Source organism: Triturus cristatus, chromosome 9 (assembly GCF_964204655.1).
Source record: "Triturus cristatus chromosome 9, aTriCri1.1, whole genome shotgun sequence".
Lineage (NCBI taxonomy): Eukaryota > Metazoa > Chordata > Amphibia > Caudata > Salamandridae > Triturus > Triturus cristatus.
The window spans coordinates 1,005,996,215-1,006,023,087 of NC_140592.1; positions in this window are offsets into that span (position 1 = coordinate 1,005,996,215).

Sequence of the window (26,873 nt, forward strand, 5' to 3'; positions counted from 1 at the left end):
CTATGCCTTCCTACAGCCTTAGTACCCACGAGCCCAGGACTGACGAGCTATATTGTGTCATTCGCTCTCCTACTCACAAATGGAGAAACAAATGATTAGACAACCCAGAACACAACACTCCAGAATCTCTCAGGAATCGTGGTAACAACACACCCCTTTCACTCACTTCTATCGAACCTGTCCACAACAAGATCTGACAGTCACGGAATTAGTTTAAAATATTTATTTCAACTAACATGCTCTAAAATGCAGTTAATGTGCCCTTACTAGCATAATAATGCATAATACAAATATTGTCAGCATAGCAGCAAGTCAATACATTATGAAGGGGGAAGTCATTTTATAAAGACATTGGAAACGGGACTACAGTGCCCAAACTCCCTCCCTGTGAACTGAATATGAATAATTATATATTATATAATAGAAGATCTCTGGGCTTTGTCAGCAGACCCCATACCTTTAGGACATAGATAGTATTTCTACATCACAGGTGCGTAATGCTCTTCTCCCTAGAAAGGTTCCTCTCCAAGTGTGTCTGGGTTAAACATGCAGTCCCGTAATATCAAAATACAAGTATTCCACAAACAGCAGCTGCAGAGTATGTTTTGTCTATGTGCTGGGGCCTGACCAGAACAGAATAACAAGGGGCATTGTTGATTGACCTTGCTTACAGTGTTCAGACTAAACTCCAGGAATAAGCGGAGAACAATCGCAGCAGACAGTTCTCATGCGAAAGGTGCAAATAGTCTTTCATCATGCTAACTTAAAGTTGTCGACTGTGTCCGTAGCAACCATGTGACAACACAGACCGGAGGAAGAGAGTTAGGGTTTGATGAAGGGTTGGCAAGGGGGATTTGAGGGAAAGGTTTGACAAAGACAAACACTACCATGGACAACACATTCATCTTAGCAGCGACAATCATAAATCTGTTAAGGGAGAAAAAGGAAAGGCATGCATTATGATGAGTAGTACTCGACGTGTAGAGGGCAGTATATAAATTATGCAATTGTTTGTCTGCCCCCAGAGAGACCCAAGTTACATACATTATGTTGTGTTGTACCGCCCTTCCTTAGTAAGATAGCAAATAAAATAAAAATATCTGTAGGAGTCAAATATAAGCAAACATTAACAACACACACAGTCGTAATGATTGAAGAGAAAAATAGATGATATTGTATTATTGCCAAATTGGGAGTTGCATCTCCGCATTCCTCCTGGTCCTTCCTTGGACTGTCCGTACGTCAATCTTGGGTTCTTGGCGGATGAGGTTTGGTAAGGTAGTTGTGAGTTGTTTTTCCAGTATGGCGCAGGGTAAAGGGCCTGTAGATGGAAAAACAAAAAAGATATTGAAAATTCAAGGAGAAAAGTTAAACTGCATAATTAAGGAGGAGTGCAACAAGAAGACTTTCAGAGGCAGCATGGCTAAATCATGTCTGTTTCCGGCAGTTACCGCCAACACCAGGAACAAGCCCCCCACCCAAACTCCACTTAGCTTTCAATTTGAGTCAGAGAGCACAGTGAGCACACACACACACACAGCAGCACAGCATTTTCCAAATAAGTAAAAAAATCAATGCACCGCTGTTAGGCACACCACACTCGCCGCCACTACACAGACATGTAGATCTGGTGTTGTTGTTTACCTTGAGGCCACTTCACATGCCTTGAGTTATTCCATCAATCATCTCTGATCTGACTGCGATTATGGTCCAACTCAGTACCAACAGTGTCCTGAGTGAATCCAGACTCGTCGTCACGACTCAAAAATGCAATGGATCGGCCTGCAGTAGTGCAATTTTGTTATTGAACAACAAAAGGGAAAGACTGACTTGAGTTACTTTTTGAATGTAGTATAGTAGTAGCCATCATTCACAACAAACAACAATCACTCAGCGTGCAATGAATGCCATCATTTACCTGTTCTTCCGGGGCAGTCCCTCTAGGCTAGGAAAAGATAGATACATAGTCAGTGCCCAGGTTTGGAGGCAAAGAAAGCAAACACAAAAAGATGATGGACGGAGCGCTGAAACTTTTCAGACACTCACCCCCACTCACAGATCTGGGTAGAATCCATCATCATTCTTTAGCTCACTTCGCCACCTCAGTTCAGACCCAGCTATCTGCAAATCAGTCTTGACCTTGTGCCTCATGGGAACAGTCCAGCCCGAAATGCCAAGCCAGGTCTTCCCTGAACCGGAAACAAGCATCCTGGAACTGGTTTCTGGGTAACACCCTCCACCAGCCAGGCTAGCTTGAATCCAGGGGCAAAGTGAGCAAGGGACCCACCTCTGGGCATACCCTGCCAATATAGGGCGAACAAAGCAAACACAAAGAGATGATGGATGGAGCGCAGAAACTTTTCAGACACTCATCCCCAGTCACAGATTTGGGTTGACTCCATCATCTTTCTTTAGCTCACTTCGGCACCGCAGTTCAGAACCAGTTATATGCAAATCAGTCGACCCTGTGACTTATGGGAACAGTCCAGCCCGAACTGCCAAGCCATGTCTTCCCTGACCTGGAAACAAGCATCCTGGGACCGGTTTCTGGGTAACATCCTTCATCAGCCAGGCTAGCTTGAATCCAGTGGCAAAGTAAGCAAGGGACCCACGTCCTGGCATACCCTGCCAACTTAGGGCGAACAACGCAGACACAAAGAGATGATGGACAGAATGCTGAAACTTTTCAGACACTCACCCCCAGTCACAGATCTGGGTTGAATCCATCATCATTCTTTAGCTCACTTTGCCACCTCAGTTCAGACGCAGCTATATGCAAATCAGTCTTGACCCTGTGCCTCATGGAAACAGTTCAGCCCGAATTGTCAAGCCAGGTCTTCCCTGAACCGGAAACAAGCATCCTGGGACCGGTTTCTGGATAACACGCTTCATTACACAGGCTACCTTGAATCCAGTGGCATAGCACACATTTCACATATGTTGTATTCTCCATCCAATGTCTGGCTTGAGGGCAATGGCTTTATGGTGAGTCAGGAGTGGACTTACTTCTTCGATGATTGCACACAGTTGTAACTCAAATCCAGCAATAAAAGAGTAAGACGGTGGGGATGGATTTGTGAACCAGAAAGACAGTGACACACACAAATAATAAAGTAAATAATGTACCTTAGATATATCTTTTTTTGGGGCTTTTATTTTTGGGCCTTCAAAAAAAGAAAGAAAGGAATTCGAATGTCTAGTTGTCAGTGAAGTAGAGCTTGTCCTCAAACTCTGGTGGTTCGCCCAGAAGTAGGTCACCTAACACACTACTTCCATGACCCGAGTCGGCATCGTCATCTTCCTGCTCTGCTACTTCAGGTATGGTGTAATCTGGTGGTATAAAGTGCTGACTCATTTTGATCATGGTTAACCTCTCCATGTTGTGGGGCGAGAGACTGGTCCTTTTCACTGTCAGAACAGCACCAGCAGCACTGAAAACTCACTCAGCAGAGACATTTGTGATGGGGCAAGCCAGATAGTTTATCGGCAGCCTGCTGAGCACTGGCCACTGGCGCCTTTTCCCATACAAACACCAATATAGCAATGGTTTTTGACCAAAGTATACCTCTGTTGTGTCATCCAGATAGGTCTGGACCATCCTCTCAATGGTCATGGGTACTTTGCTTTGCTCGGCCTGTTGTTTTGCCTTTGCCTCAACCAGTAGAAACCATTCCTTTGCTGATTTTGGGACTGATACTCCTGTTCTTGTTGCTGTTGATGTTGTTCTTGCTGTTGTTGGTGGTTCTGGTTGCTGTGAGCTAACCGCACTGTCCCCAAGCTCTGAAGTTGAACTGGAAGGCTGCCCTGCAGTACTTGTTGTGCCCCTGAGGAGCGGGCCTCTAATTTTCGGCCATTCTTTTTCTAGTTGGTTGGCTTCTATAGCTATCCAAGTTTTGTAGTTGGCAGCAGCCCTGTCTGAAAAAGAAATGAAAGTGTGCAGTAATACTTTGCACCTTGGATCAAGAATGGTAGCACAAATGTAATAGTTGGATGACACAATGTCTCTTTACACCCTTGTATTTTCAGATAAGCGGAGGATTAAGCTCTCCACAAAATATATGCTCCTTTTTTTCCCTCTACACCTGCGTACATTGCAGACACCTCCTTTAGCTGTTCCTGTAGCATGTGCCACAATGGGATAGCTTGGCCCATGGTACAGTCCTCCTTGTTGACTTCACATATGAAGACCTTAAAAGGAAGCAGCATCTCTGTCAGACATTTAAGTAGGCCCCATCGGTCCATCTCAATGATCATGCCTTTCACAGTTGCATCTCCTCTTTGCATGACATATTCATTGATTGGTCTGTACTGCTCAAACAGACGTTCAAACATGTAATAAGTTAAATTCCAACATGTTGGCACCTCCTGCATGAGTACTTTAACTGGCATTCTATTATCACATTGAATGACCTCTTTGACTACCTGGGCCTGACACTCAACAATAAAATGACCTGGGGCCCCCAGATTTTAAAAGTACATTTAAAGCTTGTGCAGATATCAGGGGGAATCATAAAGATGTATAAACATAGTCAATTAAAACTAATTAGCCCTCTGGTGGAGATTTATAAAACCCAGGCTAGGGGGGTGGTAGTTTATGGAGCTGAACTATGGGGCCATAACTCAGCCCAGATTTTATCCAAGTCAGAAAATCACTTTTTAAGACAACTATTTGCACTCCCAATGAGTACTCCCATCCAGCCGCTTAGGATGGACCTAGGTATTAATCCCATTGCAGACCTGGTCGCTTCTAGACCAGTAATGTATTGGCGCCGAATATGGAGCACCCCTGAACTCGCAAATTTTCAGGAGGAAATAAAATCCATCCTGTTGATACCAAAGGCAGGTGCCATCCCTTGGCTAGCCTACGTAAAAAAAATTGCTGAGGGAGATAGGAAGAGAAGACCTCTGGCTCACACCTGAGGACTCTTGCCCTTCTGTTTCAAAAAGATCATTGGCAAAAACCTTGGAGGAACATAACCTGACCCAGGCTATTCGATCAGTTAATACTGCTAATTTGACCTTGGCTTTTTTCGAGATAAAAACTGCCTATAGCTTTGAGCCAGTAATAGATCTGATCCACCCGGTTACTGCCCAAAAATTATTCTTGCAATTCAGGCATGGTTCTCTCCCGCTCCACTCAAGAACGAATAAGTGGGCTGGCTCTGTTTGGAAACCCTGTCCTGGGTGTAGTGCTTCTGACGAAACTGAGGTCCACGCTATACTTTTTTGTCCTGCCTATAAAGTCCCCCGTCGAAGATGGATTATCCAACTCGCAAATAACACGGGGGCTAGGAACTATAGGGATCTGTTCAGGCTGCTGAAGTACGATTCTTCTCCCTTATATGTTACGGTGATTGCCAAATTCTTGTTTTCAATGTGGTTGATTAGAAGACGACTATTACCACATTAAGGCAATCCATGTGTTATTAACTATTCTACTCATTGGTTTTTTTTTTTTATTTTTTTATTTAACATTTGTATTTAAAACTTTGTATTACCCTTTTTAACCTTGTTGGTACTGTTTTATGTGGTATGAACTTTTATGGCTTTTAGCCGAAATAACGTTTTCTGACTGACTGACTGACATTGAATGATCCTCAGCTGCTTCTGGGCTTTAAAAGAATGACTGAAATGTGTGCAGATTCTTCTGCAGGTGGTCAGTAAGTTGCTGACTCGGTCTTCTTTTTTCAGAAAGTCTTAAACAATGATGTTAATGCAGTGCGCCAAACAAAGGACTCTGAAATAGCCACCATCGGCCATGGCCTTAACTACATTGTCAGTGGCAACAAAACCAATGTTCAGCACTCTTGGTCGCAGCCATTCAAAGACTTAAGTGTTAAAGTCTACCAAATGTCTGCAGCTGTATGGGATTTCTCCATGGCGAACATGGCTACTGTAGCATGCTTCTGAGCGCCGTTAAAAAGGTCAGCAGATATCTTTTCTCTAACCCCCACAAAAGAGATCCAGTGTGTAGTGATGCACATGTAATCAGTGGCTTGGCAACTGGTCCACATGTCTGTTGCCAGGTGGATAGTGTGAACTGCACTCTGCTGCAAAACGTGTCCAAGCAATTCCAGCACGTCGTGATGTAGTGCTGGAACAGCAACTCGGAAAATAGGACCATCTGGGAACCTTCCATTTCGGGCAGATGCCTGCCACAAATTCAAGAAACCCACCCCCCTTCCACAGGAAAAAAAGGGAGGAGGTCCAGCGCTACACTTTAGCCAGCTTTGTGTTGTGCAAACGTGCCGCTGGGTGGTTGCGTTCGTACTGCCCCTGCGACCTGAACATGGTAGCCTCGATTTTTTTCTTTTCTGGTGCCACTAATGCAGGTGACTTCTTGAGACCAGATATTGTTAGGCTCAGTGCACATTTTTTCGTTGCAGTACTCTCTTGCCTTGGACCCCTTGGTGTCTCGGCCTGACTTTTGTGCCATTGCGATGTTGCTGATGATGATGTGGGTGGTACCCCTGCACTGCTGGGGACAAGGCTGCTTTGTGTACCAGAGAAAATGCCTCCCTCTTGGTCACCTTCCACCATGATTGGATCTTCTTCATCACCTCCACCAAAAACACTTGCAATTTTTTGGCGGCTAAGATGCGCCTTCCACTGGATCAAGTAGTGTTTTCTCAGATGGGTTGTTTGGCCTCCGGTACCATAGTTTGTACCAAGCTTACCCCAACTAACACTTGCTCCACAAATGGAGTATGTAGCAATGTTCATCTCCTTCCTGCTAGCTGAAAGGAAGTCCCAAACTGGGGAGGTCAACTTTCTGATGCTGCCACTTGCAATGTCAGATGAACTGGTAGGTGAACGTGATGTTTGACTCTCTGCAGTACCTAGAGCAGCGGTGCTCCCGGGGCACCGCTGCTGCAGGCACAATTTATGGTTTCCCAAAAAAGGTCTTGGGCGACATACCAGTGTTGGGAAATAGCAGTACCTTCTTCTTCTCACTGGCAACTTTCTTGGTACTGGGACTGGTAACTTTCTTTGGGGCCATCTTGAAGATATGATCACAAACAATGACCTGCTCTAAAATGGGACATTCTTCGTGAGCATACCCAAACCCATATCTTGGCTCTAATATTTAAGTACTAGCTATCTAATGCTGTACACTCTAGGTGCTCCTATCCCTAGTTTAAAATTTGTTACGTGTCAGACCCCAGTACACAGATGGACCTGTATATTTCACACCAAAAATGTAATGTGCAGATCACAACAAAGAAAAATGTGTGAAGGTAGTGAAGGCACTTCACGGAAACACCACCACGGTAGCTGCTGGTAGGTTCTCACCAGTGTGCTCCGGTTTTCATCATTGGCAGCCTCCAAAACCATAAAGAAATAGTGTGAAAAAAGTGCACAAATAAGTTGAAAGTGTGAAAAGGTAAAACATGCACTTGGAAAAACTTCTGCACGCCACCCAGTCCTGACCCCCTTCTAACAAAGCAAAAAAATACCACTCTTTTTTACTTTTACAAACTAAAAACGAGCTAAACAGCCAATGGCACAACCATCAACCTTTAATCACTGCCGTCTGTCTCCTCAATTTAAAAACTGGACATACTGTTCTTATGGAAAGCCAACATGTTTCATTGCCTTTTGAGAGATTTCCGGCAATTTCTTCAGGGCTAGGGGTCAGTCTTCGCCACACTTTTAGTTCAGTAATGTACCTGGGGACAATAGTCACAGACAACACATAACACAGAGTTAGGCACAGCACACAATTTAAAATCACTAGACGCACCGCGTGTTTGTGTATGACTCACTACTCACATATACGGAATATTTACCCGGTGGTTGTCCACACCTTGCATACCAGCAGCCACCTTTCCTGGGGATGTGTACGCATCCACACCACCCACACATAATTATTATGGTTGCTTTCTGTCAACCTGTAGAGAGATAGACCTCAGTTACTGGTGGAATAAGACTGATATTTATTCTCCCTTATTCACAATGCGATACAGGATTTACTCCCTTCCCCGCCTTCACCTATGTCCTGCGCCAACATCTCAGACACCGCTGAGACGATTATCTGCGTGTGTATGCCTGCTTATGCACAGATCATATTTCAATCGCTTCCTTCATAGGGATAACAGCTGTAGCAATCGTCCCTGCTCCCATGAGCCGAGCCCAGCCCTTGTTTACACTCACCACCGTGAATCTGATCTCCTCCCCGCTTACCGATATTTTGCTAGCGTCTGGCTTAAAACTCTGCGCTCACGGTTCTGTTTCCAAGTGTCTATTTAAAGACAGCGTACCTGGCGCTAGTACACGCCCACCCTCTTCTGGTATTACACGGTCACGTGACCCTTTTCGTGGGCACCATCTTTGAATGGGCAGCATACTGAAGTATAGTCGTAAAAAACATCGGGTGAGTGTGTATATGCATCTTGTCGATCAGATGTCAATGGATCTACATTATTGAACGGACCCAACCGGAACCACTCTACCATTGACTACCCATTGATCTACAACTCTATCTCGTATATCAATTCCTCTCTCTTAGAGTGTCAGCACTTCAAGGTTGACTCTACCATTGTGCCCCACAGAGAGTAATAATCTGGTGCGTGCAAATATCATGCTATTTTACTGTATGGTGCAATTACTACCAGCGCGAGACATGATGTACCTAGGTGTAAGTCCCCGCCTTATTCCATTCAATGACACCATCCAGGCCTGTTGGTCCAACCGCTCCTGATAGATCCAATGTGCCTCTTTGGTGGCAAGTCTGTTCTCAATGTTGTACGTATCCCCCACCACTCTCTCAAGTACAACCCATTTGATGTCTTTGTAGTTGTGTTTCCGCTCTCTGAAGTGACCCACTAAACGTGTAGGTAGCTTTCCTGCCTTCAGCGTGCTCAGATGTTCTTGGATTCTAAACTTGATTTTACATGATGTCAATCCAATATAATGCAGCCCGCATGGGCATGTCAGCCTGTAAATAACATTTGACGTGTTACAATTGGTAAGTTTGTTCAATTGCCAGGTTCTACCGTTTATCATTTGCACACTTTTAGTCACTTTTGTGAGTTCACACACAGAACATCCACCACATGGGTAGTGTCCTGATGGAAGTGCCGAGGTTTTTGGGTGGGTGTGCACCAGCTGGTCATGCAGATTTCTCGATCTTTTAAAAACAAACCTCGGCTGAGGCATTTCAAAACTGCTTGTGCTCAACAAAGGCCAATGCTTCCTAATGATCTGCCGTATCTTAGTCGATAGAGGGTCAAACGTGGTGACTATCGGTAGGCAGTCCCCTTTCTCCTTGACATTCCTCTCCAATAGGGCTGCTCTGGGTGTATTGAGCGCCCTTTTTCTAGCTCTTGTAACTAATTTCTTGGGATATGCCCGATTTTCAAGTTTGACTGCCAACTCAGCTGATTGTTCAGCAGATTTCTGAGTGGAGGTACAATTCTTGCGGTAACGCAGGAACTGCCCCACGGGTAAATTATCCTGAAGGGCTCTGGCTGAAATGATCTGTAATGCAAGAGAGAGTTCTTGTCTCTGGGTTTCTGATGTACATTAGTGCAGAGCTGATTATCTACTGCAAAGATGTCCAAATCCAGGTAGGTAGTTGTATTCCTACTGATGTTCCATGTGAATTTGAGGCATTCATCGAGCCCATTAAGCCAGTCCAGAAACTCCTTGAGGCTCAACTCACATCATCTATAAATCTTTTCTAGCGACAGATGTTATTCCGGAAGGGATTAGATGAGTGATTGATGTGATTGGCTTCAAACTGGCCCACATAAATGCAGGCCAAACTGGGGGCAAAAGTTGCCCCCATCGAAGGGCCAGACACTTTGAGGTACCGTTGATCTTTGTACGCAAAGAAGTTCCTCGTCAGGGCTATCTCAATACATTGAAGGACAAATGATTGTGGGGTATCGTAAAACCACTCGCATTCCCCCAGTGCCCGTGCCGCTGCCACCAGCGTGGCGTCCTGGGGTATGCTCGTGTACAACGACTCAATATCAATTGTGACCAAGAATTGTTGATCAGGGTCATATTCCAGTGTATCCAAGATATTCAAAATATCCCTGGTATCTTGAAAATACGACGGTTGGGTGACAACACATTCCCTCAGAAAGAAATCTGAAAATTGCGACAGCAGCTCCAACACGGACTGGATGCTCGAAACAATTGGGCGTCCCGGTGGAGGCCGCTGTGCTTTATGTATTTTCTGCAGTATGTAAAATGCCGGTGTCCTGGGTTTTAAATTTATAAAAAACTCCACCTTTTTTAATGTAATCCATTTCCTTTCTTTGGCATCTGTCACTAATTTGATTATTAGTTCCTGGAGTTCCCCCGTAGGGTTACGTGTGAGAGTTTTATAGTTTTGATGTGCTCCAAGTAGCCTTAGTATTTCTACCTCGTAATCACTGGTGTTCATTACTACCACTGCCCCGCCTTTATTAGCCGGTTTGATGGTCAGTGAAGCATTTTTTTGTAAAGAATTCACTGCTTTCCAGTCAGTCCTGCTCATATTACTGAAAACTTGCTGGTTTTCTGATTGTTCCAAATTACCGATGTCCTGCAATACTTTTTGCTCAAAAACCTGAACTTCAGGTCCCATTGAACTACTTGGAGGGCAAAATTGGGAAGGACGATGTAAATTCGTGGAAATTAGCAAGGGAGACCCACGTTCCTTGCCTGCAAAAAACTTCCTCAACTTAATCCTCCTCATAAGTTCAAAGAACTCACTCCTACATTTGAAACTATCATGCATGGGTGTGGGTACAAACCCTAGTCCTTTATTGAGGACCGCAGCTCGTCACTCGTAAGTACATAGTCAGATAGATTCACCACTATGTCATTTACTTGAACATTCACTTCAACATTCAAAGGGGTGTTCTGCCCCGGCAGCGTGTGATTCTTGGGGAAAAAGTCTGCAATGTTTGATTCAAGTTCTGGTGTGCCCTCCCCCTCTGTGCTACCCCTCCTCCTCTCTGGCCTCCCTGGCGCTGTCCTAAAAAAGTACGGAAGAGTGCCCCCAAGTCCTCGTTGGATCTCTCCTAGGGATTGAACCTTACTCGGCCCTGATTTGAAGTAGAGGGTTGGGCACTGGTTTCGTCCTCCTCACTGCTGGTATTGTCAAAGTTCCAGTTCTGGGGTGTCCTCCTACCCTGGCGACGGGCACCCATCTGGCCTTGGGGTATACCTGTTCAGTGGTGGACTGGTAATATTTATCCTCTGTATGAGGAAAGGCCCACTCGTGGGGGTAAGGACTGGGTGGCACACGGAAGTTTTTCCAAGTGCGTGTTTTACCTTTTCACACTATCAACTTATTTGTGCACTTTTTTCACACTATTTCTTTATGGTTTTGGAGGCTGCCAATGAAAAAAAACTGGAGCACACTGGTGAGAACCTACCAGCAGCTCCCATGTGGTGTTTCCGTGAGGTGCCTTCACTACCTTCACACATTTTTTTGTTGTGATCTGCACATTACATTTTTGGTGTGAAATATGTAGATCCATCTGTGTACTGGGGTCTGACATGTAACAATTTTTAAACTAGGGATAGGAGCACCTAGAGTGTACAGCATTAGATAGCTGGTACTTAAATATTAGAGCCAAGCAATGGCTTTGGGTATGTCCCATTTTAGAGCAGGTCATTGTTTGTGATTATATGTTCTGAGTGGAGGGTGACCTGCGCTATATCCCTCTGTGGCTCCTTTATGTGCATGCCATCTTGAAGATGTCAGCAGGCAGTGACACAAGTTGAAAAGATGTCTGTGGTCACACATCACTTGACGTTGTGCGCAGCAGGCCTTCTGTCTGGCAGTACCTCCTCTTTTTTGCCCCTAAAAGCAAATAAGAAGCAAGAAGAACATCAGTGAAACGTGGCATTGCTGTGGTTCAATTACTAGTACAAACAAATATAATATAACTTAGTGTGTGGTCACACTTGTTAGTGGTATTAATATTATTATTATTACCTCAGTTATTAAAACAATTAAAAATACAGTGTATCCATTTGTGAGACTTTGACAACAACAAGGGCTTTCATGACGTACTATGTAGTACACTGAGGAAGGATAGGAAAGAAGAGGAACAACAACAAAAATATAAATGTAACAGCTTGGCATTGTGCATCATGTGGGATGCAGCATTCAGGGAGCTGCAGCTGACAAATGAAAATGGATGGAAGAAATAAGCCAAGGGGAACAAAAGGGAAGACAGACATGCAGGGCTATGGCAAAAGCAGACTAACTGCCACCTCAAAATGGCCACCAGCCACATGTCACTTACAGCAACAACAAGGAGGAGGCCTGGAAAACTATGAACTCGAGCAGGCCTATATGGACACAGACTTTACAAAATGTCCCTGGCCACATGGGGAGGCTCACTATTACAAACACACTCACACATTGGCCAGGCAAAGGAGGCATGCTAAACAACACATCTTTAATGCAACAATGCCAAAAACGAAAATCCACAGGGCTTAAAAAGGTTTGCAAGTTAAAACCAATCATCTAACAAGGGCATTTATTTCACACATGAAAAAAAGTGAAATACCAAAAAAACACATTTTACATTTCAATCCAATGCTTTCCATGCCCTAAATGATGCTTAAATCCAAAAGACACAATTGAAGCAGTTGTTTCATGCACCCATGAGTACCTCTGGGCCTATTGGTTGGAAAACCCATTGGCAGACTTGGCCACATAGTGAATCAATTTAAATCAATATTGCAAATTTATTAAAAACATGGAGAAAATGTAGTGAACTGTGCTCATTTTTTGCTGGATAAAACAATGAATAAACAAATGCTTTCAAAGTAACAACCAGCAAGAAGGCATGGCCACCACAAAAAAGGCATGCAGGCCTAATGCAGAAGCACACTGGCTGCCCCTTCACAAAATGGCCGCCAGCCACATGGCCAGGCTACAACCACAAGCAATGATAAGCCTACAAAGGGAAGACAATGCAGGCCTATTGCAAAAGCACACTGACTGCCTTCACAAAATGGCCGCCAGCCACATTGCCAGGCCACAACAGCAACAAGCAGGAGGCCTGAAAAACAATGAGCTCAAGCAGGCCTATATGGACAAAGACTTTACAAAATGGCCCCTGGCCACATGGGTAGGCTCAGCCAAGGCAAATGATGACCCACTATTACAAACACACACACACAGGTCAGAAAAGGGAGGCATGCTGAACAAGTCGGAAGTCCGATGGCGCGCCCAAAATACGTGATCACAAACTCTCGGGACCATGCGGCCATCTAGCAAATCTCATGGCACTCGTGAACAGTTCAGGAAATCTCATTGACGATCGCAGGCACCAGGTTAGTCACTCCCGTGTGCGCAATAATGCATTTTGAGTACGCAGATACAAAAAAACTCCGCTCCGTTGCGGAGTGCAGAGTTTTTGGGCAACTCTGCCATCTACGCGGAACGCTGAGTTGCCAGAACTCTGCAAACTCCGCGATTGGAGCAGAGTTTTACGCCGTGGGTTACTTAAGACCCCCTTCTTGCATAATGTGAGAGTAATTGTCTGGGGAGTCTCTCAAGACTGCTTCCACGTGAGGATGATAAGAGGACAAAGAAATTAACAAAACAAATTCTTTAACATATCCATAGTGTGTTTTGGCTCCACCACTGATAAATATTTCTCTCTCATCTGATGCCATTGAGTGCATGGTGCATCATTACTCCTCACAGGAAGTGTTTACATTGCAATGCATTAAGTGCTTTCTTTTCAGCAGCTAGATGAAACAACTTGTTAAATGGAGAAACTACCTTGGAACACAGGCCTTTCCCAGTAAATGTAAAGCAAAGCATTGTACATGTTAACCACATGATGTTCATGAGTTTTAAAACACAAGAAGAATTTTTATTATGGAAAACAATGCTACACTAAAAATACACAATTGCTTTTTTAAGAAATGTGGATTCCAGGTTAGTGCATTTACCTATATATGTAGCTCATACTTATCAACATTTATATTATTATCACAGTAAAGATCCGGTCTCTGTGCATTGCAGTCCCACCTATGCACCCAACAGCTTCTCATCCCTTACCATAACATGAGTGCTCAACCTGAATATTTCATAATATAAAGAGAACCTATTAAATACTTTTTGAAAAGTTTATTTTTGTTAAATATTTTTGGCACAATAAAATATCTCTAAGCAATGAAGACTTATGGTTTCTTCATAGCGAAGGCCGGTGCATATTTTGAATTGGAGATGATGGTGGAGGCAGTAAAACAATTTGAAGTGTGCAAACTATTGTCCCATCCATCTTCATCTTTTATTTCCATTGCTGCCTCCTGCTCTATTGCTGTTGTGTACGTTTCCCTTTGTTAGCCTTTGAAGTACATCAGTGTTTGTCTTTCTGAGAAACACCCTACAGCTGCTGCTGCGGAGCAAGCACAAGGATTTAGGACTCCCCTTTTTAGGACTGTCTCTTTTTTTTAGCTTTTCTTGTGGTCCTTACCAAAAACTTACAGTGGGCTTAGTCCCTGCTGATTGCTTACCATTGGTTGGCTCATCTTATGTGTGTTCCTCCCCTGGAGCATAACCTATTTACCATCCTCTTGATTGGCTGACTTGTATCCTTCCATTGCTCACATTTAAGGGACAACATTTTTCTTTTTCATTAAGCACTCTATGAGTGTTCAAGTGTTTTCTTGCTCTCTTTCTATGCTTCTTATCCCCCTGGTATACCCATCTCTGTTGCTTTGCTTACACCCAACCCCCACGCACTTCTCTGTTGCTCCCCTCCCTGTTTTGGTCTTTGAAGCAAATATTTTCATTTAATTTTACTTTTTTTGGAGGGTCCGTCAGCTGTCACTTGATTTCAGGCTGCTCTGCATTTGAGCACAGGTCTGTTGCACCCTCACACTCCACACACTCCTCTTTTACTTTGCTCACCCCAACAGCTCCTCCATTACTCCCTCACCCCTAGTAGTCAGTTTAATATTTCTTTAATTATTTTTTTAAGGGCCCAGCAACTGCCATTTGCTGTTGGTCTCCTCCATTATCACAAAAGTGCTTTTGCAATAATAAAGTTTCCTTCTTTTTATTTACTGATTTAAGTGACCTCTACCATGTGGGATTGGTAAATAAAAATATTACCTGTCATTCAATAGCCATGTGCATAAGTCACCACCCATACACACGTCTAAAGAGCAATAGGGCTAGCAGCAGCAGCAGAAGTGTCATCAGACCTTTTTTCTTTAATTTTTTTACCGACACTACACAGCAGCACCAAAACACATTTTCATTTTTGTTGATGCTATACAGCATCGGCATAAAGCATTGACAAAGCTGTAAGGTCAACATGGAGAGATGTATTAGCTGTGCCAATGCTTGTTGAAAATATGCAATTACTGACATTGCAAAGGCCTACCTTCTCACTTCCTCCAGTCGCTCATAGTCCTTGCTGTCGCTGCTTTCCTTGTCTCTACCCTGCCACTCTTCACTAGGTCTGTATTTATTCACCTCTTCTTTCTCATTCCCCCTTTCTCTGTCCACATTGACATTTGTACACATGTTAACACTATCTGGGCAAAGGATTCACCTCTTCCACACCCAAATGCAGCAATAAGCAACTGAAAGATGACTTTGTGAGGGGCCAGTGGCGTAACAAAAGTCCCCAAAGCCCCTGCAGTGCGTGTGCCCCCTCGCTCCAGGGACACCCTCCAGTACTGGCAGGCTCCTGGCTGGAGAGCTTCGGACTGGGTCCAGAGCGTGTGGTGTCCCCTGCATGTACTTTGCAGGGGCCCCCCTCAAGTTTTGTTATGCCACTGCAAAGGGCATTCCACTGCGTAGCAATGCATGTGGCTGCATTTTTAGTAACCTTTTTATCTTTTTGAGCTGCAAACTCTTTTTTTGCTAAAATCTGGAGATTATACACCAGATGATGGATTATGTGGTAAGGGCAGCAAATTCATAATTATATAGAAAATGCTGCAGAATCGCATAATTCCTGTGGCCCTGCCTACAGGGCAGTCTGGCAGTGCCAGGTCAGGGGGTTGGTTAGTTTTTATTCATTGTTAGACCTGACATCTTTGGCGTGGTATTTTGCCAGATTTTGTTTGCCTTCCCTCACCTATTTTTGCAGAACTTGTTTTTGTTGGCTAAAGAACTCTGTTCATGTTACCCCTGCTAACCAGTGGTAAAGTGCTTGTGCTCTCTTCCTTAAATATGGTACAATTGGTATACACCCAATTGCACCTTTGATTTATCTACAAGACTCTAGTAAATGGTACTATGTGTCATCGGCCCTGTAAATTAAATGCTACTAGTGGACAGAAGCACTCATTGTGTCACCCACTAAAGTAGCCCTGTAAAAACATGTCTCAAGGCTGCCACTGCAGACTTTAGTGCTGTTGTAAACTGCTATTTCGACCAGCAAAACAAACCTTTTGCCAGGCCTGACCCTTCCTTTTTGATAGTTATTAGTCACCCTTAAAGTAGGTCCTACAGGCTCATAGGACAGGGTGCGTGGACAGGGTGTGTGGAATTTTTAAAAAATAGGACATTTGAATTTAAGTTTTTCCTGCCCTGGCAGTGAATACATCCTAAAGTTGTTTTTCACTGTAGCAAGGCTATCTCTCTAATAGACTAACACTGGGTTGCATTACTATACGTAACAAGTGATAAGTTCAGTTTGGGAACGGATACAAAAAAACGTCTTCCACTCATTTGAATTTGAATTAAAAATCTTTGATATTGGTGAATTCAGATTTTAAGCTACTATTCTGAAAATGACATTTTATAAAGTTGTCATTTTTATGCCTAAACCAAATGCGCCTTTCTGCCAGTGTCTAGGGTGACATGACTGTGACTGCTGGCTCTTCTGTGGTGTGTTGTGTATTCCTTCCAGGTATAGGGACAAGAGGGTCTTGGGTGTGGTGCATGGTGTTCCTCTCCTGAGCGGGGTGGCCTGAGGGTTTGTTCACAGCTCTTATTGAGCTTCAAGAGATAGCTTGAGGGCTGTCCACACCCCCTTCCTGACTTCTAGGGCTGCCTGTCCTGCCACTGATAAATGCAACTTTCACCTAGACCAGCCTGTCTGTGCCATCCGAGAAAGATTGGAGTCAGACCCAGGAAAGGGAGGGATCAGACAAAGAGAGCATCCCCCTCCCAAAGGCTGGCAGTGAGTATAGGAATGGCACCCTCAGAACCGCTCATTAGAATGCTCCTTAACCTGTGAAAGATTCATAAGGAGGACTGCCCTGCTGTCTGAAGAAGGAAGACAGAGCCAGCTTGCCTTGAACCCAGGATCTTCAGAAATGGCTCCAATTTTCAGTTGGCTGACCAGCTTAGGCTACAGAGACATTACAAGCTTCCAGAGGCTCTCTCTGCAACTGTTCAGCTAACCAGCACCAACTGGACCAGCATAAGCACTGCTTCTGACCTCTGCTGGAGTGAGTCATGATCCCCAAAAGCTGTTCACTGCTAGATCATGGACCCTTGACTGTCATCAGAGTGTGTACTCCCCCTGCTTCAAAACTAAGCTACAGGTGAAAATCCAGAAGTTTGATGACCTGCTCTTTGCGCAAACAGTTAGTGCCTGCAGCTCCAGCAGATGTGATGCTCCATCGGTGATTTGCTTCTCGCTTGAAAACAATCTCCTCATGGCACCTTTGCCAATAAGAAGCTCCAGCTGAGGCTCTTCGCGTTGACTTGGATTCCGAGAAGGTAAACTCTTATCTAGGACAAAACCTGTATCCCACCTACACTCCATTGCAGTCGGCCTGAAATTGTGACTGTGATACCCTTCCACCACGACCAGCTATCTCCGAGTGGCGCCATTGCTTTTTGGTACTATTTTCACCTAAAAGTTTAAAACTCAAAACTCCAGTTCTACTTACTGGATTTTTGTTGTTTTGGTACAATTTTCTTTGTCAAATTTTACTCTATGTTTCTAAATTGTTTTGTGATTTTTCTTGTGCTGTGCTTTCACTTTGGAACTGTTTGAGTGCTGCATACATACTTTACACACTGGATCTAAGTTAACCCTGACTGCTATTGCACCAAGCTACCAGAGACTTAAGCACAGATATATTTAGTGACGTTTGTGGTTCACCCAGACAAGGGCTGTGTTTATTACTTGAGAGAGGCTTTTCACCCGCTCAACTAATAACTCATTTTTTACACTGATGATTTCACTGATGTTCCTAAAACATTGCCTGCAGCAAGCACAAATGCTTGCACTCTTCCATTCATTGCAAAACTCCTACACATCATGTCTTTATAAGTAGAAAACCCAAGTGTGGAACACATTTTTTGGTATCTGCAGTGCTCTAAATGGGCCGGTACTCACCGGTACTGAGTACCGGCACTTCTTATTTTTATCCCTTCAAGTACCGGCACTTCTCCCCCGCCAAAGAGAGTACCGGTACTATTGTTTGATATATTGTTCATTGCTAATTCTGCGGAGGCAGGGTGGCGCCTGCCTCTATGATACTCTGACGGCCAAAGTGCCCCTGTCTCCACAAAATTAGAATCCCTGTGCTGAGCCCCTGCGGAACCGTAACAGTTCAACAGCAGCTCAGTTGCATTATGTCTTTAATGTGTAGGTGTCAAGAATTTCACCTTCACGCTGTGCTTGACAGAGCAGTGTCCATATCATTCAGACACTGCTCTGTCAATCACATTTACACTATGGTGTGCATTGTGCACACCCTGGAATCCAGGCGACCCACTGAGAGCGGCAATTAAGGAAGCCACGGGAGGTAAGGAGGTAAAAATGTCCTTTATCCTACTTGAGCCTTTTGTGTGAGTATTTGACTGCTTGTGAGTGTTTAACGGCTTCTGTGTGCCTTTATGTGTAAGGGAAAGAGGAAGATATAGAATCTGTATTGTCTAAGAAGGTGTTTTAATGAAAGTGTGCAGACTGCTTTGTATCTGCATGTATGCTCGGGCCTGTGTGAGTATGTTCGCACACAAGAATTTGAGTACTAAGCCCAATGCAAATAAATAATAATAATCAGAGCCACTGTAATTATGCGTCAGGATTGATTAAATGATTGCAGCAAGAAAAGGTAACTTATGCTGCGTAATGCAGAATAGTTCCTGATTGTATTACTTCATTATTTTGTTATTTGTATACTTGTTAACACAGTCTGGGTATAGATTGCACTTCAGTTTAAACAAAGCAATAAGCAACAGGAAGGTGGGAAGTCAACCTTTGGAAAGGGCCTTCCACTGCGCAGCAGCGCATTTTGGTACGATTTTACTAATTCTTGACATTTTTGAGATAGAAACAATTTTTTTTGGTTAAAAGCTGAAGATTATGCATCAGATGATGTGGCAAATGTGGCAGATCGATAATGTATGTGAAAAGGAATGGCATAATTTCACTTTCTTGACAATAACAGCGTGGCATCAAGAAGCTGCACTAGATAAACAAGTATTGGCAAAGCCATTAGGTGTGGCCTTGGTAAAGCTGGTGCAATTGTTAATTTAAAAAAGATTGTTGCACTAATATGCCACAAAAAAAGAAAACATGCCTCCTATATGTGGTGAGCTTAAGCATCCAAAAAGTAATTAAAATAAAAAAGGATTTACCATTGCATATAATTTAACAGTATCAGTGAGCCCTATCAGGCATGTGACTTAAAATTGTTTTTTTGGTTGGGTGGGGGGGAGAGTTTTATACAGCACAAACTAGACTCCAAAGTATTAGAGCACTTTATATCAGCACCAGTTGTGTTACAGATGGACACATACATTTTTTTGCGAGGCACAAGGAGATTCATTGATTTGCCCAGAATCTCAGGATGTTGAGCATCCCTGTCGAGACTCGAACCTGGTTCTCCAGCGTAAAGGTCAACTGCTCTAGTTGTTCAGCAACATCATCTACTCAACTGGTTTAGATCCCATATTTAGTTTTAATACACATCACATGGAAGTATGATTCTTATTGGTGCAAGGAAAAGCTACATTGGTCCTTCATTACTGTAACCTGGAGACCTATTTTAAACAAACACTGGAAAGAATAAAATAATTGCCAAAGTAAAGTACTGGCCCACCTGCCTGGCAGTGTAGTGCACTTTTTAAGGCAAATTTGCCCATATGATTAGGAAAAATGTCGTCACTCACAGTGCTAGGTGGTTAGTTGCCTTCATGGGCTGACGCTTTACCCCATGCTATTTGTTGTGGTGAGTGGAAGCAGAATGTGAATGATAGCTGGACAGACCCTGGGAAGAAGACGGTTGAGTAAAATTCCCCTCTACATGTGTATTTTTTTATTTATGGAAATTAATTTCATAAGGCTGATGAAAACCTTACCAAACATTGAAATGAAAAGGGGGTTAGCTGGGCTTCTTTTTCCTGCAGGATCTGAAGAAGGAGACATCTGTGATGTTCCTTTGCTGCATTTGTTTTCTATTGTCCAGTGTTAAGATGAGAGAGGACTAGGGACGTGTGTGTGTGCCCTTGTGTGCGGGATGGTGGGGAGGGGACGGCAATTAATAGAATCTGGCATGGCTGCATAAAATGCATTCAAAGGGTTCAGTGGGTTGTAAGACAAGGATCCTCTGCTCTATATTATCATTGTACAAATCTTTAAAATGGTGAATGGATGAATTTTGTATAATTCCAAGACATGTCGAGCAAGCAGAGAGATTTGCAGAATCCGTCCATTGTACTTAGTGAGTTCTGTTAGGCTGTCCTTTCACTGTAGGCAACACACCCCTGTTAAATCATGAATTCTGAAAAGGAAATGTGGGTTGTGAGCTGAGATTCCTTCTGTGACAGAAGACACCACAAGCCAGTCAGTCTTGATTATTTGAGGCCTCAAACATATTGCCATGTGTTACATAGAATAGGTAGAACCAGGACCCTAGAAGTTCAAAGATGGTCGGTGGCAGATGCTAAGTATTCTAAAGTGTGGTGGCAGTAATGCATGAATAGTAATACTGTTCAAAGAATGTAATGTAATCTTTAGGGATAACTGAGCTGAAATAATGAGATGCGCATAGTGTTACAAAGAATCTACCCTAGAATATTTATCTACTCACCTTCTGACACCAACTAAAGATGATGTAAGAAGACCAGGTGTGAGGGAGACACGATTACACATCTGCCTTCATGCTTGACTGTGCCACGCCTGGGCTGGTGGATTCATGACTCATTAAGAGGGATAGTTGAGATGATTGACATCCCCCTTCCAGACACTAAAATTGTTTGTCATTGATTTGTTTCCATGGCGCTTATAAACCATGAACTAACACAAGTCCCATCCATCACTGCCTCTACTCTGCTCCGCACACCCGCTGCAGACCCAGTATGACAGTTCCCAAATTTAACATACTAATCTACCAACACCCAGTACCCCACAGTGCTGAGATCTCATTGCATAGAAGAGGAAATGAGGAGGAGCCCTTTAAATGAGGATCTCTTGAAAACTATGGTGCTAAAGGAGGGACGATACCCAGGACTGTACTCATCCGGTTTGGTGTTACCTGGTTTAAAAGATAAAAATGGTAAAGCAGTAGTCTAGGAGTGTGCATGTTGAAGCTGCTGTGCCGGGGTTTTCCCCTGCAATCTCCTTTCATGTAGTAAAGATAAGTGGAAGGACCATGGCCACTTACATTACAGACCCCCAATGTCTACACGTCAACATATTGGGAATACCTAAGAGTTATTAGAGAGATACATTTCAATTGTATTTTCTGTTAGCTTTCTTTAGAATGAAGGAAAAAGGATGAGAAAGTTAAAATATAATTTAAAGCTAAAAGTCTCCCCTCTGTTTCACAAGTTTTTGCATGCATGCCATTATGAACTAAGTGCTATTCTTCGTGAGCTCATCCTGATTTTTTCGTGGTCTGTGTTCTCTGTGAGAAACAAGGTAAAGAGCAAAGATCTGAAATTCCAGAGGCAAGGTCAGATAGGGCTGAACCAGGACCCCACATTACTGGCACAAGATAGGACATTGGTGGCCCAGCATCACTCAGTGCTGGCCTAAATCACAGCAACGGCTCATGATCAGACAAGGAAGGTTTAACAATCACACAGTGTTGAGCAGTGTGAAAAACTTTCTGGCCACAGACCACACAGAATATGTCAAGATCACTTTAAGTGCAATGGGCTGCATATATATTTTAGTGGGTCATAACAGAAAAATGGCTACTAATTACTAAGCATGTGTTATGTCACATGTGCGGAGGGAATCTGCACATATGGGGAATTTGAGATTACTAACAAGGATACAAAATGAAAACCCATCAGATGGAAGAAGTGCCATTGTATCATATCCCACCCCTAGCCCGCCCCTAGCCCCGCCCACTAGCCACGCCCCTAACTCGATTTGATGAGTACCTGCACTTATTTTTTTCCATTTAAAGCACTGGGTATCTGATTAGCCAATGACACCGATTTTATTTTAGATTCCCGGCCGAATTTCTGTCTCAGTTTTACCCTGCGCGCGAAACGCTGGTGGAATTGGATTCCAATGAAGGGTCCCAAAAAAGAAATGAGCAAAATCTAGATGATGAACAAGGAGGTTTTGAAAACGTTAAAAAATGCTTTAAAAGTTATTTTCTCACAATCTATTTCCGACGCAGGACCTTGCTCTGAAGTGGAAGTGACAGGCCGAGGAGCATTTTATTTTTGCCTCAGCAAACGGAAAGTATCTACCCTTTGCAAACATTATTATTTAGAAGCTACTTAAAATGTACTGATTGCCAGCTTAGTGGGAGGCGAGCCCTCCTGCCCCAACCACCTTCCAAGATTATTTCACCCTTTCCTATCAACACAGCTAGCTACCTGCAGAAAAAAAGGTGCCGCGGTGGGGCCTCCTGCCTAGGTATAAATAAGGTTGTGAAAATGTCACAGTGTTCTTGGAAAAAAGCTATTTTTATTTTAACTTTTTTTCTGACCTTTTCCTAATGCTTCAGAATAAAAACCATTACATTTTCAGTGATGTTTAATAGCCCTTCCCACAGCTGGATAACTCCAGGTGCACTTACATACTAAAAACGTTGACAATTCTGGCTTCATCGTCCAAAAAAATATATAAATGCAAACTTGTTTTTAACTTTCGAAGCATTTTCAGTGACACACTCAGAATGGCTAATAATTTCAATTCTTTTCTTCTCTATTAGGAGAAAAAATGTATCACTCTGACCAGGTATGAATGAATGAATGCATATAATTTGTAAAGAGCAAACGTATGCCCATGGGCATCTTGGCATTGTAGGAAAGAGAAAAGCTGCAGCAGATGTCAAGAGCGAGTCTAGCCGATGACCAGGTGTCTTCTACTCCAGCAGGAAAAGACAGGTCTTTAAGGCTTTTCTGGAAGTAAGCAGGGAGGAAGCAGCTTTTAGTATCAGTGGAAGGCTGTTCCAGGGCACAGCTGTAGCCCTGAAAAAGCTCTTTCCACCCCAGTTGGTTCTCCTGAAAGGGGGGACAATCAGTTACATGTTGGAGCCTGAGCAGAGCATCCTTACTGGGACGTACCATTTGAGTTTCTCCATAAAGTGGGCTGGCCCCAATCCATGCAGTGATTTATAGGCCAGGCATAGAGCCTTAAACCTTCATCGTTGTTTAACTGGCAACCAGTGTAGTTTCCTGATGGCTCCACTAGCCAATTCATGTTTAGGGATTTTAAAAAGGAAGCAGGCGGCAGCATTTTGCAAAGTCTTGATCCTTTTTTCGAGACCGGCTGCAAGAGTAAGATAGAAGCTGTTGCAATAGTAGATCTTTGTAAGAACCGATGCACTGATAGCCGTTCTCAGAAGTTCAGGAGGAAAGAATTTTTCAATCTTTTTTAAAATCTTAAGGAGCAAAATAAGGCTGATGTGATTTTATTTACTTGGTCCTTGAACTTTGGTTCTTTGTCTACCAGGACACCTAGGTTTTTTTTACTTTGTTTGTGGGTTTAGGGAGTGAGTCCAATTCGGGTGGTCACCAGTCCGGTGTCCAGAGTGAAGGGTTGTTACCGACGAAGATGACCTCAGTTTTAGTGGCATTTAGTTTAAGGTAGTTGTAGTCCATCCACTTGCTCACTTTGCTCATGCATGCTCATGCATGCTCATGCATGTTCTGAGTGCCATACCAGAATTGTTTTCAGGCTTTGCTAGTAATACCACAATTTGGTTGTCATCAGCGTAAGACCTCGGGAGAAAACCAGCATTTTTGATAATTGTCGCGAGTGGCGAGACATAAAGATTGAAAAGTGTTGGACTCAGTGCCGATCCCTGGGTAACTCCGCATGGCAGGGAGAAAGACCTAGATGTAAACTTGCCCATTGTCAAATTATGTTGTCTGTTAACCAGGAAGGATTGGAGGAGATCTAGCGCTGTAACCTCTATCCTGCGTAGATAGTCAACCAGGATCTCATGGCTGACTGTGTCAAACGCTGGGGAGAGATCCAACAAGATTAGGACCGAGGTCCCTACCCTGTCCAGCACTTCCCGAATATCCTCAGTAGCTACTACAAGGGCAAACTCAGTACTACAATTTTTTCTGAAACCGCATTGTGTATCGTCCAGAAGCCGGTTTTCCTTTAGGTACTCTGAGAGTTGCTAATTCCTTACTTACTCCGCCAACTTGGCAGCAAAGGGGAGTCTTGAAATTGGGCGGTAGTTATTCAGGTCCAATGCATTCAGATTGTCTTTCTTTAACAGGGGCAGAAGGAAGCAAGTTTCCAGTGTCAGGAAGGTTCTTCCTGCAAACATGTTGTTAAAAATATAGCCCAGATGTTGTGCCACTTGTGCAGGAATCATTTGCATTATCTCAGGGGGGCAGGGGTCTTGAGGCACCCCCAATTTGATTATTGAAATTAATTTTGCAAGTTGCTCTTTGTTGTATATTGTGCTTTTCTCAACATGGCCACCTGTGGTCATTAGATCTTCCTTTTTGTTCCCGCCTCCCCAGCCTCCCAGAATACCTGTGAGTGTTCTAACTTGTACTAGAGTGTTCCACTCTTGTCAGTTGATGATCTGGTCAGCTGGCGAGTTGTGCGCTCAGCTGTGCTCTTAAATAAAACTACCTGTAACTTAAATAGAAGTGTCCTGGACTACTTACAACACTCTTCTGAAGGAGCCTTAAAGGTGGAGAATCCGCTTTCACCAGTAGAGGCTGCTAGGGCACACCCAACTTGTTGACCAGCTACCCTCTTTGCTGAAAGACTAAAGAAGATGTTAGCAACCTTTTCCTGGAAAATGATTGCCAGCTCAAAACAGAACCTTTGGTTTATTACTGCATGGTTGGGGCTAGTTGGTATAATCATTTTTTTATGACTAGGAAAAGGGTTTTGTTTGCATCGCAGGCTGCTGTAATCTGTTCAGAGTAGTATGAGGTCTTTGCTGCTACAATACTTTTTTATGTTCCGCTAGTTGATTCTTATAGATGTTTTTTTCCTCTACCTCATATTTTTTTCTCCATTTTTGTTCCTGCCTACTGCAATCCTGCCTACATCTCCTAAGATTTTCATTGCACCAGGGCTGGCATACTTTTTTGGCTACCATTTTATAACTAATGAAGCTACCATATCCAGAGCTGAGTTTAGCTAGAGTGAAAAGTTTTCCACATTCTGCTCTAGATCCTCAGCTAATTGCCAGGGCCCCGAGGTGATGGCGTCACTCAGTTTGGCCAGCCGACCTTTGTGCCCTGCTCTACTAGGGGCTTATTGGGTAGCATTTCTGTGCATGGTACATTTCTCTGTCTGTATCTGCCAGTTAACTGCCCAATGATCGGACCAGGTGAGAGAGAGGGATGGGAGTAGGGTAATAGCCGAAAAGTTAGAAAAAAACCCATCTAACATATGTCCTGCCCTGTGCATCGGACCTTTAGTTATTAGGGATAGTCCGAATGCATTCCTAGTTTCAATCAGTTTTATGGAATCTGGGTCTGCCTTACTTTCCTTATGAAAGTTAAAATCACCCAGCACCAAAGAATTCGCATTGGCGAAGGAAGATTCCATTAACAGGCTGAGCTTATCGGCCCAGGTGGATGATAAATCAGCAGTCCCTTGACAGCCTGCGAGTCTGGCGGCTGCAACGAGAAGGCCAAAGCCTCGAACCCGGATGTGGTAAGTGGCTAAGAAGTTGTTTTAAAATGATCCCGGTGAAATACTGCCAACCCTCCTCCTTTTTAGGTCTCGCCTGACCCAGCGCATGCGCTGGTCTGGCGAAACTTATTGAGAGGGCTCCAAAAAGTGCTACCAGGCCAGCCTAGAGCTACAGTGTATGTGCGCAGGCGCGCACGCCGCGCTTTACCGCGATTACTTTCACTTTAGCGGACGCACGGCCGCTTTGATGTTTGATCGTGATTGCGATCATTTTTACTTTCGCGGCCGCATGGCCGCTATGCATAGCCAATAGGTCTCGCTTTTGGGACCTTATAAGTATTTAGTTATGCAACTGTTGCATGGCTAAACACTTATAAGGTCCCAAAGGCGAGACCTATTGGTTATGCCAATGCTTGTTTCAATTGTCTGTCCAGCCGATGGACGGCATAGGCGGGATGTGACAATTTCTGGACCATAGCTAAGGTCTGCCTATGCTTCGGTTACAAATGCCAAGTCTGTGCACTGTGTTTGAACTAAGTCGGAGAACTCCAGATGATGTTTTACTAGCGACATTATGTTCAATAGCATGCAAGCGATGTTTGAAGGTTTTGGACCCAAGCCTTTCCAGTTTACCTGACCAGCTGACTTAATATCACCTGAATTATTTGCTGGCTTTGGCCTGTGTGACCCAGTGTGATTGGCGCGGGAAATATGAGAGGCGATCCGGGTATGGTAAACATCGTTTACCACGAATCCTTTTCCCTGCAGGCAATTACAACGCGGTCATTACAACAACCGCGTTACAACGACCGCGTTATAACAATGCATACAATTACTCCGCAAGTCGTAACAACGACTTGTGGAGGGGGCAGAATGAGTGGGATTTCAAATCCA